This window comes from Pseudochaenichthys georgianus, unplaced genomic scaffold (assembly GCF_902827115.2).
Source record: "Pseudochaenichthys georgianus unplaced genomic scaffold, fPseGeo1.2 scaffold_373_arrow_ctg1, whole genome shotgun sequence".
In the NCBI taxonomy this organism is placed as follows: Eukaryota; Metazoa; Chordata; class Actinopteri; order Perciformes; family Channichthyidae; genus Pseudochaenichthys; species Pseudochaenichthys georgianus.
In genome coordinates, this window is record NW_027262963.1 from 120,396 (window position 1) to 143,811 (window position 23,416).

The 23,416-nt window shown below is 43.4% G+C and overlaps 1 protein-coding gene across 1 annotated transcript in view; it reads left to right on the top strand.

Moving 5' to 3' along the window:
- LOC117442236 (NACHT, LRR and PYD domains-containing protein 3-like) overlaps positions 1-23,416 on the top strand; it is a 123,494-nt gene that overhangs the window by 57,479 nt on the left and 42,599 nt on the right. The window lies entirely within an intron of this gene.

A 23,416-nucleotide genomic window follows, 5' to 3' on the forward strand; every position in this document is an offset into this window, starting at 1 on the left:
TAGTGGTTTTTCAAAATCACTTAGTTACTAGTGATTCAACAAGTTACAGAATGGTATAATTATATAAATATAGGTAAAATATAGGTTACATACCTTGTGTTGTGAGAAATGACAAAGAGATGGTTCCAGAATGATTCAGAAGTGGGAAATGAATAAAGCAACCTCTGGGTTAAAAATAACCCCGGCAGGTGTTCAACTGCAATTGAAGCCCTGATAACCCCTTTGCCCCAGCATGAACAACCCACCAGTGTGTCTACAGTAATAACCCATCATTACGACCCAGCCAAATCAACCCAGCAATGTGTTTATAGAAATCACCCAGCATGTTTTAGAGTGTATAAATAAACCTGCCTTGCCTTTGCAATGTTGAGTTGGTCTTCATTTCAAATATCCATGTTTCTTAGAGGAATGACAGTAAAAAGGTATTTCTTGACATTTGATAGACTGCATTATTAACATGTTAACAACATATTAGGATTTGTAGTTGCAGATTGAATTCTGTTTACACAGGTCGGTAATGTGCAGTTTCCTCCACTAGATGTCACTCTTTACCTTCTCCTAAATACTCTGCACAATGCACTGATCCGTGCATCCGTTACTTTCACTTCTTTACACTACAGTATATGTAAAGACACTATATTCTGTATTCTAATGTTCAGTGTTCTGTTTGACCTTATTCTATGTGACATGTTTAAAGGTGACTTATTCCTGCTTTGTACTTACAGCATTACGTCTTCTTTTATCCTTTTATACTTAAGTGTCTCTATCCTGCTCCTGCTAAGATTTATATAAGAACATTTCGGACTAAAATAAAGACTAAATTGTATAAAAGTGTAGAAAAGATCAAACCTTCTGAGCAGTGGATGTGAGGTCTGCAGTACCGCCTCTGCCCACTGTGAGGCGCCACGTGTCCGCAGAACAAAGAGTCACAGGTCCCTGAGATTGAAAGAACATGTTGAGCTTTGATTTCTAAAGTGTTTCCCCTTTAAAGGCAGTATTCACCCTGCTGTACTTCTCCGTGTTTTAATGCTTGGATTATTGTTTGTTTCAAATGTTACTAAATGTTGTGAAGCCTCGCAGGGATTTAAAGGAAGCTCAGCGTTAATGACAGGAAGCAAACCACTGGGAACACTTAGTAAAGAAACACTAAGCCATTAAAGATCCAGCTTTCCCCTCAGCCTGCTCAGCAAGTGGATCAGCATCTTTCTGAAGGACGCCGCACACTTCTTTTAGGATCTTCCTTTTCTGTTTGAGCGGTTCTAGCTCATCTTCAACTGCTCTTCTCTTGAGGCTCTGTGTGGCACTCTGTCTCTTCTTCTGTTGTTGATCCAGGTCAATCCTGTACCTCGTGAAGGCTGCAGAAGCCAGGCTCCTTGGTGAGTGGCACCTTTAGAACGCCCCCACAGACACTAACCTGGTCGCAGATCAACCTTGGTGCCTCCAGGGATTCTTCAAGGAGGTTGACAGTTTCAACCTCCTTGTTGGCCGAGAACCCCCTTTCCACCGTGGCTTGACCGTGGGACAGAAGTGGAAGGCTCTGGCAGAATCTCCGCAGCTCAGGGTATGTGCCGAGAGCTTCGTGCAGGAAAACATCGAGCCGCTGCTCAAAAGGCTGGAAGGAGAGGAAGCCTTCACCTCTACCCTCAACAGACAGAAATCTTTCAAATTGCTGGACGATCACATCACCTACAACATTGACAGAGAAAATGAAAGAAGTAAATATTCATATATCATTATATTTCATTCCACAGTCGTCTGCTTCATCATTCGTTTGAGAGATACATAGCTTGCAGCATCTGTACACATAAAAAGCAGTTTATTGTAGATTTCCTAAAACAAATGTAAACAAGAATGTGTAATAATTAAATCCACACAAGCTTCTGTTGTCCCTAAACAATACTTGTTCCTACCAGCTGAAACTCCTCCTGCCAACTGCTTGTCCTGCAGGAATCTTTGGACTACACTCTTCATCTTTCCGATGCCCCACTCTGGATCCCTGCTCATGTTTGTGGGATCCAAACATGCACTGTGCCTGACGACTGGACATTTGAGGGGGCTTTTCTCCTGCACTTTCTTGACCATTGCAGCCAGGCCCTTCATGCACTCTTTCCTGAACGTGAGCACAGAAAGCTCATCTGCTCGGCTCCCTGGTTTGCTCTGAAGTGCCTGACAAATAATACATGGACTGTAAATTGTGCAGAATGGATGATTTACAAATGTGCCTTCATTAGCATAATACAATGGTAAAAAGGTCAATGTATCATATTGCACTGGCTGGATCAGTGTACAGGTAGAGGAGCAAAGACATAGTAGGCCCATAACTGTATAAATCTGTACATCTCTGAAAATATATCAAATTACCTTGATGACAGATTCAGCACCAAGGCCTATGTCAGCATTCATCGGGAGACCCAGTTCTTCTCATCAGCTGCATCGACTTTGGTGAGCTTCAGGGGGGTGATGTCCTCTCGGAGCTCCCTCTTCACAAACCGTCTCAGTAGACTACCAGAACCGTTAGTGTGGATTAATCAAATTCAGTTTAATTACTGTTATTATTACCTTCAGTAACTCAGCCAAGTCTTTAGCTAAGAAGGGCATCACTGGCTCATCAGTTTGAAATGTTAACAGGAAGGGGCTGAAGGTCCTGGAGATCGCAAAGAAGAACTGCAGCTTGGCTACGATGAGTGGATCCCCTTGTGCTGCCGCTCATAAGAGGCTGCGGCAGGGTTTGGGATCTTCTTGTTCTTGACACCATCCACGTACTTCTGTAGCATCGGCCACATTTCAACCGCTCTCTCTGCCACACGGACATTTTCAACCCACCTGTGGCCGCAGAATGGTAGTGGGAAGCAGGAGGACCCTGTCAGACTGGTGAAGTCCTCTCTCCTCGCAGGAACGTTGTGGAAGAGATAGTGCATTGCTCTCAGGAGCCTTTCAAGCTGCCACATCGTAAAACCGGCCTGTACTGCGTTGTGGAGGGTGTGAAGGCCACAGCTTCCAACAAGGACAAGCTGAGCACCTCCATCGAGCTCTGCATGCTCTTTCTGTAGAAGGTTCACCAATTTGAAGTTGACGTTGGGTCCATCCGTGCTGACAGACATAAGCTGCCTCGTCTTCAGTTGTGCACCACATTCCTGTGAATTAACAGTAATAAATTAATGACAACAATCCTTGAAAGTGTATTCTTGAAATGCAGGGTCATTCAGATGCACGGTAAGGTGCAACTATAGGTTTGTCACTCAAACACTTAAATTAGTCATTTATTTAGTGTTCAAATTTCATGAAGCAAGATTGCAATATTAACTTACATTTTATAATTGAAACAAATTACTGGTGGTATGTCCGTTCTCTCCTCCCACTGTGAATAGCGAGAATGTTTCGGGGCGACAGAGACACAGAGCGCTCCCGTAACCATAGTAACTAACTCTCACCAGAGGGAGAGACACTGTGCTGCTGCTGACCAGAGCCGTATAATATAATCTATCTATTCTATCTATATGGCGCTGCTGCTGACTGAGATTACTCTGAGCAACATGCTAAATTACCATATAATAGATCTTTATGTATATGTCTCGCATTTCCCCCGGTAATAACTTTTGTCGTAAAAATGTGTCGCTAGTCGCATCTTAAATAATACTCGCTAATTGCCTAAGAGCGTCTGAAAAGATGCCAAATGTACCGAAAATAGCCATATGTGCCACAAAAGATTCAGTCGTTTACAAAGCACATAATTCATATTCATAATAAATGTTTTGAAAATAAAAAAAGACCTGGGATTGAAGAAAAAAGACCCGTGGCTATCGCCCAGGCAGGCCCTAAACACGGAATGCAAGTAGACTAGAGATACACTTACTTTAATGTGATGCAACAAGTCCTCGGCTCTTCCGTGTCCCAAAAATTGCGACCCAAGATACCTGGCCCGGACACAGCCATCATCCCAATAACGAATGTGGACGTCCATCTGGTTTTTCTTGGTGGCTTGATTAAGGCTCTCGTCAAACATCAGCACAAACGGCCCAGCCTTGTTGATGCTATTAACGAGCTGTTCTTTAAAGTAAGGAGCCAAGCCGAATCGGACTATGTACCCTGTTTTGTCTTTTCCACAGGCGAACTTCTTGGCTATTTCTGAATCTGGGAACATAGCTTGGAAAAGATCGGAAATCCCTTCATTGGAATTGATGGATTGGTGTTTCATTACGGTGTTGAGGCTAGGGCTGCAACAAACGACTAATTTGATAGTCGATTAATCTATCGATTAATGAAACGATTAATCGACTATTCGGACTATTATGCCTTGCACAATTTCTCAAAAGCTCTTATTTAGCCATCAACTTTTAGATTTAGCTTGAGGTTGTTTTAGATATGTGGAAACTAACAATGAAGACAATAAAGATGAATACTTGATTAAAAAATACATATTATTAAATTAACTAAACAAATTGTTTACAAAATGAACATTGCTTTTCATTTAAATTAAATAAATAATATTTCACATCAAAAGAAACAACAGTGTTTTAGCAAATAATAAATAATGTGATGACAGAATTGTAAACAGAATAGCTGAAACTTTAACAAACTAACTAATTCAGTTACCTCAAATCATCATCATCATCATGTTTATATAATGTAGTTAACTCCGTGTGTTGCTGCTAGCATACATAACACCTGACGTGGAAACGTTACTCGTGGATGGGGCTACAGAGCTGCTAGAAAGACAGTCGAACCCGGTGCATTCCTCCGTCTGGATGTGGAGCACTTTTGCTAAATGTTTAGACAAATTGCTCGTGTTACCGCCCTCACATGCTAAACTCTTATTGCACTTTTGGCAACGAGCATCGAGACGGGTAACCACACCTCGGAGCGGCGTTCTCTCCGCCACCTCCGCAGTGTGTTGCTACATGTAGCAGCCTCGTGTGTGTAAACGGCCCCGCCCCCTCCCACACAGACCAGGGAGAGAGATCTCGTCTGATCGAAAATACATCATAGACGCATTTGTTTGTCTTTTTACATATTATAAACGAGCTGGCCACACTAAGACTGCGATATAATCTTTTTGAATCAATAATACATGACATATATTTTTTAAATGTCTCCAGTACCAATAACGTTGTAGCTTAACGGCGCGTAAAACCCACGTGATGACGTCACCAACGAATCGACGACTGAATTAGTTGGCAACTAATTTGGTAATCGATTTTAATCGATTAAGTCGATTAGTTGTTGCACCCCTAGTTGAGGCACCACAGAACCTCTGCCCGCAGCGTTGGAGTGGCGCCCAGCATCACTCGGAGGTCAGCAGTAGCTTTAGATGAAGTGGCGGAGGCTGTAGTAGCTTCAGCGATAGTGGGTGGGGGCGGGGATGTTGCGCAGAAATGCGCGATTGAAACCTGTTGTTTACGTCCCACAGCGGCTTTGTGGCTAGCACTTAGCATGTGGGACCGGACAGCTTTGATCCCCATCGAGGCAACACTAATCGCCTTCCGACACACGCAGCAGTAGGCCTCACGGTTATTCCCAGAAACGGGCCTCAGCCATGGTTCGAACTCCATATCCTCCAACCATTTGGATGCAAACTTGCATTTCCCCATGTTGTAACCGGCGTAAACAGACCTTCGCGCGCTATCAAGCAGCAGTCATCAGAGAGCGTGCAATGTCCTGTTCAGATGACGTCAAATCCAATGGGATGAAAAAAATAAAACTACACAGAATCACACTACACACCTACGCAATGATTACATTCAGGCAAACTCTAGAATATAATTTATATACTTATTGCAAAAAAGCTACACAATTTAATACCTTGGAAAATGCCGTTTAATACTTTTTAAAAGCCTTATTTTTGGCTAAATTGATTTATCAACTTTTAATACTTTTTAAGACCCCGCGGACACCCTGAACAATTCAAATAATTGTCTCCCTGCGATAGAGATCCTGAAACAATGTAACAAGAAACTATGTTTGTTGATGATCTGTCACATACATTGAAAACAGTTATTATGCTGACTGACATGCCACAGCCTCAGAGACGTGGAGTCATCCTCATGCAGACATGCAGGCAGAGCACGGAGGACATGGACGTCACCTTGCTCCTCGAGTGAGAGAACTTCTTTGTTTTACTTTGGATGCTAAATATTATAACCACACAACAACTGATATCACAAGAAAGGGCTCTTCCACGACCGCAGAGATCAACATTTTGACAAAGATAATCCACTCTAGTATGAGAATAAAACACCAAGAGGCATAACCGACTCACCTGGAGGTCATAGGAGGCGAATAGCTGATCCAGAACTTCAGCTTCCTTTCCTTTCCTTGCCGCCTTCTTCCTGAACAGTAGTGCTGGGGGGAAACGATTATTTCGAAAACGATTAATCGGGCGATAATTTGATCGATTAGTCGACTAATCTAACGATTATTTTTCTGTTGTTCAATTCATAAAAAACGTTTTTTTTCGCGATACTGTGTCTCAGGGGATCTTAATATTTAACAAACTATTAATGTGTTATACCAGATTAACGGAATAATCTCAGCGAACTGACGATACAAACCATGTTTACCAAAACAAAACACAAGTCTCATAAGAAGCATCTAAATGACCCATGAGCGAAAAATGCTAACGGACATTGGCACAGAACTCAAGATAAAAGTACCCTTATTACTTATCGTAGCTGCACAGACAAGATATCCGATTAAAGCTGAGACTCCACAGATTATGTAGGTATATAGTATCATCACTGAATGATCCGGACTCGCGACAGGGGAAGCAAATACAGACATCACAACACGTACCTTTACAGAGCTTCTAGGGAGATCGTCTCACCACCGTAGCTGTCGATCTGATCAAAAGACGTGTTCAATGGCATTAAAATGAGAAAAAACGCGGCTGAATCGGTTACTCCATAGGTTTTTAACGTCTATGTATAAAAAAACGATTGAATTTATAATCCATAATTCCATTTTTATGTAAAAATCGGAGAGCAAATGCTAGCTGCTAATGGTAGCCACCACAGCTAGCTGCCGCTTTAAATGTTCCAACATAGCCGTTGTGCTCGTGTGATATGCCAACTCCATTTGGCAAAGACTGCAAATGACAATATCTTTGCGTTTTGGACTAACTTTAAAATATTCCCATGCTTTTGAAGACCTAGGGCGAGATGTTTTCGTTTGAGGGCTTCGTGCGCAATCCTGTGAGGAGGAGGTGGTAGCCGTTTCAGTCTCCATTGTGTTTGAAGTGCAATTGCGAACTGCTTGTTGCTTTGTTTACACACCCACGTGTGTGTAGCGACGCGTCGACGCGGAAATATGTCGTCGACGATATTTTGAAGTCGACAATAGATAGAAATACTTTATTATCGGCTACTTATCGTAACTGCACATACAAGATATCAGATTAAAGCTGAGATTCCACAGATTCTAGAAGTATTAGTATCATCACTGCACGATCATTGCCTTTGCTGAGTTACATGTATTTGAAAACGCTGGGGGTATAAATTACCTTGTAAAATGAATAGTCTAGTGTTTCAAGTTAGCTTGCTTTTACAAACATGCAGAATGCACGGTTATGGTACATTGTAGTGGATCAAATTAATCCTCTATGCCTCTAAGTTAATAAAACATGCCCAGAAATGCGGTAAAAAAAAGAAGAAAGAAAACGTGCCGCCTGCCGCCATTTCAGGTTCGACTTTTCCAGAAACGCAACACAAACGTTCCACTTTGAGATATAACTTAAAACAATATAAAAATACTGTCTTACACATAAGTTAAATCATTTTTCAAGTGAGGCAGATATTAAATGTAGGCTAGCTAACAAGAGCTCAAATCAAACTAACACACCATGCGACACAAAGTGCATTAGTACACGTCCATATGCAGACATTAATAACACATCATTTAAATACTGTGCAAAGGCAAGACGTGACTCACCAGAGTAGTGCGGCCAAAAAAAAGGATCACGATTCCGGCAGTGAGAGCACGGTGGGCAAAGTATTCTTAAAAGTCTGAGCGACTTCAACAGAGGCGAGGGGCTAATGGCGGACTCTGGTGAAGGCATGGGCGATAGAACGTCTCGGCACGTCGGGGGCGGAGCACATACGTGATGACGTCAGACCAGCGTCAGACAGATTCAGTAAACACGTTTGAGTACTATCACCAATATGACCCTAAGTGGGTGAACACTGTATACACAATATTAAAAATCAGTTCATAGTCATCAGAAAATTAGCGGTGAAGTAACTTTTTTAAATGTGTGAGTTAAAACAACCCATTTTCTTTCAGAAGCTGGTAATGTTCGGTCTCACACAGCGTGCAAGAACATGGTGATTCTGTGAAATCACTGGTGATTAGTGGTTTTTCAAAATCACTTAGTTACTAGTGATTCAACAAGTTACAGAATGGTATAATTATATAAATATAGGTAAAATATAGGTTACATACCTTGTGTTGTGAGAAATGACAAAGAGATGGTTCCAGAATGATTCAGAAGTGGGAAATGAATAAAGCAACCTCTGGGTTAAAAATAACCCCGGCAGGTGTTCAACTGCAATTGAAGCCCTAATAACCCCTTTGCCCCAGCATGAACAACCCACCAGTGTGTCTACAGTAATAACCCATCATTACGACCCAGCCAAATCAACCCAGCAATGTGTTTATAGAAATCACCCAGCATGTTTTAGAGTGTATAAATAAACTGCCTTGCCTTTGCAATGTTGAGTTGGTCTTCATTTCAAATATCCATGTTTCTTAGAGGAATGATAGTAAAAAGGTATTTCTTGACATTTGATAGACTGCATTATTAACATGTTAACAACATATTAGGATTTGTAGTTGCAGATTGAATTCTGTTTACACAGGTCGGTAATGTGCAGTTTCCTCCACTAGATGTCACTCTTTACCTTCTCCTAAATACTCTGCACAATGCACCGATCCGTGCATCCGTTACTTTCACTTCTTTACACTACAGTATATGTAAAGACACTATATTCTGTATTCTAATGTTCAGTGTTCTGTTTGACCTTATTCTATGTGACATGTTTAAAGGTGACTTATTCCTGCTTTGTACTTACAGCATTACGTCTTCTTTTATCCTTTTATACTTAAGTGTCTCTATCCTGCTCCTGCTAAGATTTATATAAGAACATTTCGGACTAAAATAAAGACTAAATTGTATAAAAGTGTAGAAAGATCAAACCTTCTGAGCAGTGGATGTGAGGTCTGCAGTACCGCCTCTGCCCACTGTGAGGCGCCACGTGTCCGCGGAACAAAGAGTCACAGGTCCCTGAGATTGAAAGAACATGTTGAGCTTTGATTTCTAAAGTATTTCCCCTTTAAAGGCAGTATTCACCCTGCTGTACTTCTCCGTGTTTTAATGCTTGGATTATTGTTTGTTTCAAATGTTACTAAATGTTGTGAAGCCTCGCAGGGATTTAAAGGAAGCTCAGCGTTAATGACAGGAAGCAAACCACCGGGAACACTTAGTAAAGAAACACTAAGCCATTAAAGATCCAGCTTTCCCCTCAGCCTGCTCAGCAAGTGGATCAGCATCTTTCTGAAGGACGCCGCACACTTCTTTTAGGATCTTCCTTTTCTGTTTGAGCGGTTCTAGCTCATCTTCAACTGCTCTTCTCTTGAGGCTCTGTGTGGCACTCTGTCTCTTCTTCTGTTGTTGATCCAGGTCAATCCTGTACCTCGTGAAGGCTGCAGAAGCCAGGCTCCTTGGTGAGTGGCACCTTTAGAACGCCCCCCACAGACACTAACCTGGTCGCAGATCAACCTTGGTGCCTCCAGGGATTCTTCAAGGAGGTTGACAGTTTCAACCTCCTTGTTGGCCGAGAACCCCCTTTCCACCGTGGCTTGACCGTGGGACAGAAGTGGAAGGCTCTGGCAGAATCTCCGCAGCTCAGGGTATGTGCCGAGAGCTTCGTGCAGGAAAACATCGAGCCGCTGCTCAAAAGGCTGGAAGGAGAGGAAGCCTTCACCTCTACCCTCAACAGACAGAAATCTTTCAAATTGCTGGACGATCACATCACCTACAACATTGACAGAGAAAATGAAAGAAGTAAATATTCATATATCATTATATTTCATTCCACAGTCGTCTGCTTCATCATTCGTTTGAGAGATACATAGCTCGCAGCATCTGTACACATAAAAAGCAGTTTATTGTAGATTTCCTAAAACAAATGTAAACAAGAATGTGTAATAATGAAATCCACACAAGCTTCTGTTGTCCCTAAACAATACTTGTTCCTACCAGCTGAAACTCCTCCTGCCAACTGCTTGTCCTGCAGGAATCTTTGGACTACACTCTTCATCTTTCCGATGCCCCACTCTGGATCCCTGCTCATGTTTGTGGGATCCAAACATGCAACGTGCCTGACGACTGGACATTTGAGGGGGCTTTTCTCCTGCACTTTCTTGACCATTGCAGCCAGGCCCTTCGTGCACTCTTTCCTGAACGTGAGCACAGAAAGCTCATCTGCTCGGCTCCCTGGTTTGCTCTGAAGTGCCTGACAAATAATACATGGACTGTAAATTGTGCAGAATGGATGATTTACAAATGTGCCTTCATTAGCATAATACAATGGTAAAAAGGTCAATGTATCATATTGCACTGGCTGGATCAGTGTACAGGTAGAGGAGCAAAGACATAGTAGGCCCATAACTGTATAAATCTGTACATCTCTGAAAATATATCAAATTACCTTGATGACAGATTCAGCACCAAGGCCTATGTCAGCATTCATCGGGAGACCCAGTTCTTCTCATCAGCTGCATCGACTTTGGTGAGCTTCAGGGGGGTGATGTCCTCTCGGAGCTCCCTCTTCACAAACCGTCTCAGTAGACTACCAGAACCGTTAGTGTGGATTAATCAAATTCAGTTTAATTACTGTTATTATTACCTTCAGTAACTCAGCCAAGTCTTTAGCTAAGAAGGGCATCACTGGCTCATCAGTTTGAAATGTTAACAGGAAGGGGCTGAAGGTCCTGGAGATCGCAAAGAAGAACTGCAGCTTGGCTACGATGAGTGGATCCCCTTGTGCTGCCGCTCATAAGAGGCTGCGGCAGGGTTTGGGATCTTCTTGTTCTTGACACCATCCACGTACTTCTGTAGCATCGGCCACATTTCAACCGCTCTCTCTGCCACACGGACATTTTCAACCCACCTGTGGCCGCAGAATGGTAGTGGGAAGCAGGAGGACCCTGTCAGACTGGTGAAGTCCTCTCTCCTCGCAGGAACGTTGTGGAAGAGATAGTGCATTGCTCTCAGGAGCCTTTCAAGCTGCCACATCGTAAAACCGGCCTGTACTGCGTTGTGGAGGGTGTGAAGGCCACAGCTTCCAACAAGGACAAGCTGAGCACCTCCATCGAGCTCTGCATGCTCTTTCTGTAGAAGGTTCACCAATTTGAAGTTGACGTTGGGTCCATCCGTGCTGACAGACATAAGCTGCCTCGTCTTCAGTTGTGCACCACATTCCTGTGAATTAACAGTAATAAATTAATGACAACAATCCTTGAAAGTGTATTCTTGAAATGCAGGGTCATTCAGATGCACGGTAAGGTGCAACTATAGGTTTGTCACTCAAACACTTAAATTAGTCATTTATTTAGTGTTCAAATTTCATGAAGCAAGATTGCAATATTAACTTACATTTTATAATTGAAACAAATTACTGGTGGTATGTCCGTTCTCTCCTCCCACTGTGAATAGCGAGAATGTTTCGGGGCGACAGAGACACAGAGCGCTCCCGTAACCATAGTAACTAACTCTCACCAGAGGGAGAGACACTGTGCTGCTGCTGACCAGAGCCGTATAATATAATCTATCTATTCTATCTATATGGCGCTGCTGCTGACCGAGATTACTCTGAGCAACATGCTAAATGACCATATAATAGATCTTTATGTATATGTCTCGCATTTCCCCCGGTAATAACTTTTGTCGTAAAAATGTGTCGCTAGTCGCATCTTAAATAATACTCGCTAATTGCCTAAGAGCGTCTGAAAAGATGCCAAATGTACCGAAAATAGCCATATGTGCCACAAAAGATTCAGTCGTTTACAAAGCACATAATTCATATTCATAATAAATGTTTTGAAAATAAAAAAAGACCTGGGATTGAAGAAAAAAGACCCGTGGCTATCGCCCAGGCAGGCCCTAAACACGGAATGCAAGTAGACTAGAGATACACTTACTTTAATGTGATGCAACAAGTCCTCGGCTCTTCCGTGTCCCAAAAATTGCGACCCAAGATACCTGGCCCGGACACAGCCATCATCCCAATAACGAATGTGGACGTCCATCTGGTTTTTCTTGGTGGCTTGATTAAGGCTCTCGTCAAACATCAGCACAAACGGCCCAGCCTTGTTGATGCTATTAACGAGCTGTTCTTTAAAGTAAGGAGCCAAGCCGAATCGGACTATGTACCCTGTTTTGTCTTTTCCACAGGCGAACTTCTTGGCTATTTCTGAATCTGGGAACATAGCTTGGAAAAGATCGGAAATCCCTTCATTGGAATTGATGGATTGGTGTTTCATTACGGTGTTGAGGCTAGGGCTGCAACAAACGACTAATTTGATAGTCGATTAATCTATCGATTAATGAAACGATTAATCGACTATTCGGACTATTATGCCTTGCACAATTTCTCAAAAGCTCTTATTTAGCCATCAACTTTTAGATTTAGCTTGAGGTTGTTTTAGATATGTGGAAACTAACAATGAAGACAATAAAGATGAATACTTGATTAAAAAATACATATTATTAAATTAACTAAACAAATTGTTTACAAAATGAACATTGCTTTTCATTTAAATTAAATAAATAATATTTCACATCAAAAGAAACAACAGTGTTTTAGCAAATAATAAATAATGTGATGACAGAATTGTAAACAGAATAGCTGAAACTTTAACAAACTAACTAATTCAGTTACCTCAAATCATCATCATCATCATGTTTATATAATGTAGTTAACTCCGTGTGTTGCTGCTAGCATACATAACACCTGACGTGGAAACGTTACTCGTGGACGGGGCTACAGAGCTGCTAGAAAGACAGTCGAACCCGGTGCATTCCTCCGTCTGGATGTGGAGCACTTTTGCTAAATGTTTAGACAAATTGCTCGTGTTACCGCCCTTACATGCTAAACTCTTATTGCACTTTTGGCAACGAGCATCGAGACGGGTAACCACACCTCGGAGCGGCGTTCTCTCCGCCACCTCCGCAGTGTGTTGCTACATGTAGCAGCCTCGTGTGTGTAAACGGCCCCGCCCCCCTCCCACACAGACCAGGGAGAGAGATCTCGTCTGATCGAAAATACATCATAGACGCATTTGTTTGTCTTTTTACATATTATAAACGAGCTGGCCACACTAAGACTGCGATATAATCTTTTTGAATCAATAATACATGACATATATTTTTTAAATGTCTCCAGTACCAATAACGTTGTAGCTTAACGGCGCGTAAAACCCACGTGATGACGTCACCAACGAATCGACGACTGAATTAGTTGGCAACTAATTTGGTAATCGATTTTAATCGATTAAGTCGATTAGTTGTTGCACCCCTAGTTGAGGCACCACAGAACCTCTGCCCGCAGCGTTGGAGTGGCGCCCAGCATCACTCGGAGGTCAGCAGTAGCTTTAGATGAAGTGGCGGAGGCTGTAGTAGCTTCAGCGATAGTGGGTGGGGGCGGGGATGTTGCGCAGAAATGCGCGATTGAAACCTGTTGTTTGCGTCCCACAGCGGCTTTGTGGCTAGCACTTAGCATGTGGGACCGGACAGCTTTGATCCCCATCGAGGCAACACTAATCGCCTTCCGACACACGCAGCAGTAGGCCTCACGGTTATTCCCAGAAACGGGCCTCAGCCATGGTTCGAACTCCATATCCTCCAACCATTTGGATGCAAACTTGCATTTCCCCATGTTGTAACCGGCGTAAACAGACCTTCGCGCGCTATCAAGCAGCAGTCATCAGAGAGCGTGCAATGTCCTGTTCAGATGACGTCAAATCCAATGGGATGAAAAAAATAAAACTACACAGAATCACACTACACACCTACGCAATGATTACATTCAGGCAAACTCTAGAATATAATTTATATACTTATTGCAAAAAAGCTACACAATTTAATACCTTGGAAAATGCCGTTTAATACTTTTTAAAAGCCTTATTTTTGGCTAAATTGATTTATCAACTTTTAATACTTTTTAAGACCCCGCGGACACCCTGAACAATTCAAATAATTGTCTCCCTGCGATAGAGATCCTGAAACAATGTAACAAGATCAACTATGTTTGTTGATGATCTGTCACATGCATTGAAAACAGTTATTATGCTGACTGACATGCCACAGCCTCAGAGACGTGGAGTCATCCTCATGCAGACATGCAGGCAGAGCACGAGGACATGGACGTCACCTTGCTCCTCGAGTGAGAGAACTTCTTTGTTTTACTTTGGATGCTAAACAGTATAACCACACAACAACTGATATCACAAGAAAGGGCTCTTCCACGACCGCAGAGATCAACATTTTGACAAAGATAATCCACTCTAGTATGAGAATAAAACACCAAGAGGCATAACCGACTCACCTGGAGGTCATAGGAGGCGAATAGCTGATCCAGAACTTCAGCTTCCTTTCCTTGCCGCCTTCTTCCTGAACAGGCTCTGAAGGGGGGGGGGGCATGTCTGTCCAACTCCGCATAGAAGTGGTTCTTCAGGTTGAGGTTCGTTATCCTGTGAAACTCTGCCAAAATATAAAATGACTATTTAATTCACAGTATGTATATGTGTAGGGATGTCCCGATCACCTTTTTTTGCTCCCGATCCGATTCCGATCATTTGATTTTGACAATCTGCCAATACCGATTTTTCCCGATCCGATCTTTATGCAATGCATTAAGAGAAAAAAAAGGTAACAGATAACGGCTGGTCATCCAACGTGATGAATTCAGCTATCTTGGCTGTTATTGTGTTGGCCTTTTCACTGTTCTGGGGCAGTTTCTCTTTACTTTTGAAAGTCTCTGAAAGTGTCGGTTGTTTCAGTGCCGTTACCCGAGTGGCCGCTGTGTACTCGTCGTGTTGTTGTTGGTGTTTGTTTCTCAGGTGGCGTGTTAGATTGGTCGTGTTGAACGTAGCTCTGTTCTTTCCACCACGTGGAACCTCCGCCTTGCAAACATTGCATCTGGCTGTTACACTGCCTTCGCTTTCAATTTTATAATACTTCCAAACTCCTGACATTTTCTCTGTCCCGACTCCCGAGTCACCAGCTGAACGTAGCCTCTCGTTAGCTTGCTGCTACTATTAGACACTGCGCCCACTCTGTTGCCAGCTTTCAGAGGAATAAGCAACCAGGTCTGAAAACAAGCCCAAGAGAAGCAACACATACATGATGTTGAGTCATTTTAAAACTAAGTCCTCAGGATGACTTTAAGACGTGAACATGGTCTTTTTTGTTTTGTAACATTAAATAAAAAATAAAAAATCCCGATCCCCGATCTTTTGAAAATCACGTGATCGGCTCCGATCCCCGATCACGTGATCGGATCGGGACATCTCTAGCTACAAGCTGATTTTATTGTACAGCTAACTGAGCCTACACCATGGGTTAATAGCAGTCTGGTGATCACAGAAAAGAAAGACAGAAAAAAGTTACGGGTTTGCTTGGATCCCAGTGACTTAAACAAAGCTATTCTCAGGCAGCACTACTCCATTCCAACGACCGATGAAGTTCAGTGCAAACTAGCTGGTAAGAAACTTTTCACAGTGCTGGATGAAAAAGATGGATATTGGCAAACTAGCTGATAAAGAGTCCTCCCTACTGTGCACATTTAACACACCATGGGGGAGATACCGCTTTAAACGTCTTCCATTTGGGATCAAGTCAGCAAGTGAGGTTTTCCAGCAACGCGACTGTGAGACATTTGGAGACATCCAAGGGATCCACATCACTGCAGACGACATGATAACTGCTGCATCGTCAGAGAAAGAACACGATGAGATATTACAGGAAGTGATAGCAGAGCAAAGGAGGCTAATGTGAAGTTCAACAAACACGAGATGCAGTACAAGGTGAGCAGTGTCAGCTGCATGGGCCACACGGTCACTTCAGAGGGCGTTAGAGCAGACAACGCTAAGATCAAGGCCATCACAGGCATGCCAACACCAACTGACCAAACAGGACTACAGCGACTGCTGGGCATGGTGAAACCCTAGCTCAGTACATCCCAGGCGAGGCCACCATATCAGCACCACGGAGACAGTGAGGGAAGACAGTGTGTGGCTGTGGCAGCACGAACACCATGAAGCAGTCAAACAACAGAAAGATGCTCTCAGTACAGCTGCTGCACTCAGTTACTATGACCCAAAGGAACAGCTCATCATACGGGCCGATGCATCCAAAGAGGGCCACCCAGTAGCTATGCATCAAGAGCACGAACACAAACAGAAAAGAACTATGCTCAAATAGAAAAGGAACTGTTAGCCATGGTCTTCTCTGTGAAGAGGTTGCATCAGTACGTGTACGGATTGAAGTGGACGTGCAGTCAGACCACAAACCTCTGTAAGCACTCTGGAAAGCCGCTTGGAGCAGCTCCCTCCAGACTCCAAAGGATGCTCCTCCAGCTGCAGCGATATGACTTGAATGTCATCTACACACCAGGTAGAGACCTACTGATCGCAGACACACTCTCACGAGCTGTCACACGTGATGAACACTCAACAGCTGATGACATCACAGATGAGAAAGTTGTCTGTGCTCTGGAGCCAACAGATGCTTTGAGCACTGAGACGCTGCAACAGCTCAAAGTGGAACAGCTAATGATGAAACACTACAGCAGGAAACACACAGACAGGCTGGCCACGACACAGGAAACCAGTACACACTAGACTGGTTCAATACTGGCCTATCAGACACACTCTGTCAGTAATACATGAGATCATGTTTGCAGGTGACAGGATAATCCTCCCGAGCTCAATGAGAAGCGACATGCTGCAAACATTACATGTGGCTCATCAAGGAATGCAGCGGACACAAGCACGTGCCCGAAGGCACTGGTACTGGCAGGTGTGTCCAGAGAGATGGAACACATGGTGGAGAGGGGTGGGGCATGTCAGCAGCCCAGAAACCAGAGGGGGCCTCTGGTCTCACACGACATTCCTGAGCTTCCTCTGCTCAAAATAGGGGCTGACATCTTTGAAATAAAAGGGCAATCATTCCTACTGATGGTCGACTACCTGCCGAAACATCCTGAGGTGCCGAACATTAACGACAAGACTTCACACACTGTCATTAAGAACATGAAATCAGTCTTCTCCAGGATAGGAATACCAAAAGAGATAGTGTGTGTGTGTGTGTGTGTGTGTGTGTGTGTGTGTGTGTGTGTGTGTGTGTGTGTGTGTGTGTGTGTGTGTGTGACTCACTCCTTCGGGCCCAGGCTCTGCAGTCCATGGTCCGGCTGAAAGGACCGTACGAACTGTTAAACATGTTCTTAAAAAGCACAACTAACAAACACAGACCCTCATCGTGCCCTGCTCATCCGGAGAAACACACCTGTAACCGGCACGCAATACTCACCCGCACACATGCTCATGGGGAGAGTGCTAAGGAGCACCTTACCGAGCTCCACGTGGTGCTTCAGCCTGCTGTGCCTAAGGATGCTCACTCGACTCTCGAGAATCTACAGAGGAGGCAGCAGCAGTATTATGACAGAGGAACGAGGCCGCTTCCTGAGCTGCAACCAGGAAGTGCTGTTCACATGGAGACTGAGCAGGGCTGGCGTCCAGCTTCGGTCACTGCACAGAGAGGTGAGCCACGTTCCTATGATGTGGTCACATCTTCAGGTCAGCACTCGAGGAGACATCTGAGGAGACATCTGAGGAGACATCTGAGGAGACATCTGATGAGACATCTGAGGAAAACACCACACGGCACCCAAATGGACCCAGAACCTGACTTACCTGAAGACAATCAACTGTGCACGCCAGATGCAGACACGTCAGAGACTGTTGAATGTGAAATGTCTTCACCGCAGAGCACAAGAAGAACCAGATGTGGCCGACTTATTGGACCGCCTGAGAGATACAAAGATGTCCCAATTAGCTCAGGCTAAAGGTTGTGCTAACACAGAGTTTATAGTTAAGATCCTGACTCTATTTGCTAAAGAAAGAACATAAAAAAGAGAAGAGTAAGGTGTGTTGTTTATATGAGGATGTTGGAGGGATATACACTGATTCTAAGTTGACATGTTAATGTTCATACAAAATATAATTTATATATATTTATATATATTCGCATGTTAACAAGTGAACAATGTTAATATTGAGACCGTTATAGAATGTTTACTACAGCAAATGTTATATGCAACTTTCATTGTAAGAAAGGAGGATGTAGTATATAGTGCCGCGCACATATACCATCAGGACGTTAGTGATGGGGTGCGGCGGCGGAGTGATACTGGTGTATGCAAGCCCGCATCTACGAGCGATCTATGTGTCATGGCTGTAGACCTGTCAACCAATAAAGATGCCTCATACAAAGGTCTACGGATACCTCATTACTCTCCATGACCTGTGGTCATCTATATAGCATAAAGGACTATTACAGTAATAGTACTCAAACGTGTTTACTGAATCTGTCTGACGCTGGTCTGACGTCATCACGTATGTGCTCCGCCCCCGACGTGCCGAGACGTTCTATCGCCCATGCCTTCACCAGAGTCCGCCATTAGCCCCTCGCCCAGGGCTGCCAAGTTTCAGTAAAAAGTAGGAGTGAGACTTTTGGGGTTGATGCGTTCGACGGCGATTTTTTTTTGGCCTTTTTTAACGTCGATTTAGAGGAATATCTCAATTTAAATTAACATTAAGACTGTTGTGATGTCTTCACCCCCATGCCAGCTGCTCTCCCTGCACTGTCGGCCTTCTCATGCTTATATAGTGTTAATAATTGACCAGCACAAGTAGAAATGAAAACAATTGTAACAAGAAAAAGTTTAACAAATAAAATACATTTATTTATAAAATGTCAATATAATGAAACAATAGCAGCCTTTTAAGAACCAATAGCAGCCTTTTCCTTTAGTGCATTTTTTCTTTAAGTGTAACAACATTAGAACCTGAATAATATATATATAATATATATTATAAAAAAATAAAGTGCATGTCTTTGTTTATGTTTTTTTCTTTTACATGACATGTCTCATGTTGTAGGTGTTTGTGGCTGATGTTGATGCCTTGATGACAGAGGGAGGGGGCTCCCATTTGAAACACTGTGGCTCAAGGTTTGCCATCTTCACAGTCATGATGGATGACAGAGTTCATCAAGAGCCAAACTGTTTCGGGTTTGTTCAGTCCCACCACAGAGAACACTCGTTCAGCATCAGCATTTGAATGCGGAAGTACCAACACCAACTTGGCAATACGAGAGAGCCTCCCAAATCTGCTCATCCCGGTCACCTTTGAAAAATGTAGGAAGCCTAATTACTCTCAAGTATTTTTGTATAGAATTAAGTTGATTAGGTCAATGGGTATTTCAAAGGGTGCAGAATAATACTTACCTTATTCGTCATTGATGCCATGTTCCCCCAAAAGTTCTCTATGTCGAACGTGGCTGGGTCTTCGGGCATGGCAATGTGCATGGACTGGTAGTCCAGAACCTGCTCACCCAGTTTGTCACGCTCCTCAGGTCCGTTGTATGGGAGAAGTTCAGGAAACCTAAAAAGAACACAATGTGCACTGATCTGGTAAAGTAATGTAGCTGAAACAGGTTGCTTTTCAGATGTGGTCATTAAACTTTACAATCTATTAAGAAAATGTGCCAATAGTCTTTAACCTGCTCGACTTATTAAGCATATTGAGATAACTTGTGTTGTGATTTGGCACTAAAGATACATGTACTTGACTTGATACCCCAACTAACCTGTGGACAAAGTACAAGGCGTCTTCCACTCTGCCCTCTGCTGGACATCCAGAGACATGGCATGTTTGATCAGGGGCTCTCTCATGGGGAGTTTCTTCATGGCAGACTCCACAGCCCTCACCAGAACACTGCTGCCTGCTGGAACCTCTGCACTTGCTGCGGTGCAATGTCTCCTGCATCAAGGAGCCTGTTGAGTGTACCTCGAGTAGTGAAGCCGATCACCAGCTTTTCTCCTACGAGAGACACAATAAATCAACAACGTCACCTCATTAAGGTGCTGTGTGCGATTCTGGAGAAAGATTGATGCAATATGTTCTCATTCCCAACACCAACATGTCAGTATGAGACCGGTGTTGAGTCACTTTAGCAATCATCAACAACCACAATAGCTAACTTGAAAGCACCCCTTTAAGTATCTTCATCACATCAGTGACACAAGGTACAGGCACTCATTTGGGCTAAAAGGAGAACATAGGAAAGTCCTGTGGACTTGTTTCCATTGTGGTCGTGTGTGATGAGATGAGATGATGAAACTCATAACTTGTCTGCACAAGCAGCCCTCTAACAAACACCAACAGTACGATGTGAGTGGATAGTGCACGTGCATCTGCTGATGTGGAACCTGGAGGATTGCCTGGCACTCGGTTCGATGGGTCCTTATCGAGGATTTCATGCGACTCCCGGTGCTGCAGTGCTGCGGGCTTCAGAAACTTCGAAAGCAACTTGCGGATGAAACTCCGTATCTACACATTTGTATTTCAGAAAAGATTTTCAAAATTAAATGTAACCTAGAAGTAGAGTGCTAATGAAAAAAGGAACAAACATAGTACATTATTACTAGCATGCTGTATCCCAACCTTCCCAATGTACCTCATCATGTCGAAGGAAGATGGAGGACTTCTCTCTCTGGAGGAGGAGGCTGAAGGTGGAGAAGACTGCTTGATAGAACAGCAGGTACACCTCTGTCATTGGGTTAGAGAATGCTTCCAACAGCCTCCTGAACCTTGGTTGTTTCTCATCTGTGAATACAAAAAACACAGGTTGTGCATACTACATACATTTACTTACTTCAGTCTGTTATAATACTCGTTCATTTGGATCATTGAAATGTGATGCCTACCTGATGACTTGAAGTAGCTGCCAGTGGCTCATACTGCTGCAGGGTACGAGTCAAACACCTCTCCAGGCTCAACCATCGAGTGGAAACGTGCATAAGTATTTCTAAATACTCGCTTCCATGGAGCTCACAGAATTCTATGACAAGAATGGAACATCTTAATTTCAATTTAATTTAACTGCATTTCATTTGGACTGCACATACCTGTCAGGTAACCTTTACGATTGGTGCTTCCTTTAAACCAGTATCCCACATCCACAGTCAGATCCTCTGGATCAAATCCACACACAGACAGATAACAGATAACCCCACCCCCCCTCTCCACCTGCAGCTGGACAGGCAGATAACCCCACCCTCTCCACCTGCAGCTGGACAGGCAGATAACCCCACCCTGTCCACCTGCAGCTGGACAGACAGATAACCCCATCCTCTCCACCTGCAGCTGGACAGTCAGATAACCCCACCCATCCTCTCCACCTGCAGCTGGACAGACAGATACCCCCATCCTCTCCACCTGCAGCTGGACAGTCAGATAACCCCATCCTCTCCACCTGCAGCTGGACAGTCAGATAACCCCATCCTCTCCACCTGCAGCTGGACAGACAGATACCCCCATCCTCTCCACCTGCAGCTGGACAGACAGATAACCCCATCCTCTCCACCTGCAGCTGGACAGACAGATAACCCCATCCTCTCCACCTGCAGCTGGACAGACAGATAACCCCATCCTCTCCACCTGCAGCTGGACAGTCAGATAACCCCATCCTCTCCACCTGCAGCTGGACAGTCAGATAACCCCATCCTCTCCACCTGCAGCTGGACAGACAGATAACCCCCCCTCTCCACCTGCAGCTGGACAGACAGATAACCCCCCCTCTCCACCTGCAGCTGGACAGACAGATAACCCCACCCTCTCCACCTGCAGCTGGACAGACAGATAATGCCTTGTCCCTTGTGCTGCTGGAACTACAAATGTTTTCCAAATTGGGATAATAAAGTACCATCTTATCTTATCTTATCTTACCTGCATGTGGAATGTCACTAACAAATGAGAGCATCATATGGCTTGTCATATGAAATCCTTTATCTCGGTGGTACCCAGGAAGGTCTATGATGGTGTTACTAGGAGAGCCCAATATAATTTGAGGTGGTACTCTGTGTAAAAGGTTTGAGAACCACTGGCCATCTCACTGCTCTATGTCACTCGTCCACTTGAATAAACATGTGCAAACACTTTCACCATGCAAGGACACCTTACAGGGCATAGGGGCAATATAGGGAACAATTAAACAGTGGATTTAGTGAGATACCAGCCGGGGTGAGACAAGACAAACAACAGGAAATGGACTACAGAAGGACACAGGGTACAGTTTATATTACTCTTGGGCTTTTTTCGACTACGAGAACTCAGCGCACCGTGCTGTGAAGTGGTGACGTGTTTCAAAGGTTCTGGATTTGTTTACAAATCTAGAAACTAAATACAAAACTAGGACGATATGAAGATCTGATGTCAAAAATAATTGTGATAAATGAGACAGAGCTGGCCTGTCCGTGAGCACATTTTGTGTTGGTTTGCTTCTTCTGATAAAGGTGTGAATATCTAAATAATATATGCCATATGCTATTGTCATTAGTTGTGTCCCTGTTCTTCAAGCTAAGGCTAAATTAACAACTCTTGGCTTACAGAGTGGTAACATGAGACCGATCTTTATAGATCAAATATTAATATATTTTAATTTCATAATTTATTTTAAATATTAACAATATAATAACATAAATGGAAATATATATATATATATATATATACACACCGGAAAATATTATATATAAATACCTTGTGTGTATAGCTATTGCTTTATCTGATTAATGTTATTTTCATAAGAAAGTCCATGATTATAAGTATGCAGTATCATAACTACATATTTGATGTTTATAAAAAACCAAACCGTTTGAAAATTGGTTGAAAATTGAGCAAGCTATGGTTATTTAAATAGTAAACCACAATGTTATGAATGAGAGCACTGCCTGTCGCAAGATGGCGGCCAAGATGGCGGTCTCCATTGGCCAGCAGCGCGGGTGAGTCATCTAGTGTTTATATCTATGGGACGTACCATTGAACATGGAGTAAGGGTGCTATTACAAAGTAATACTTAACAGCAACGTTCTTCTGTAAATCGGCATGTAACCGTATAAGAAACGTATCATATTCTTTCAGAGCTCTTGTGGGGCCGCATTAAATGAAGTCGCGGGCCGGATTTGGCCCCCGGGTCTTGAGTTTGACACCCCTGCTAGAGCTTCCTTCCAGCAGCTGTCTGATGCTTCCAGCTTCCGGTTTAAAGTCAGCTATCACTGTTCTGTAAGGGCTCTTATTTTGAAGG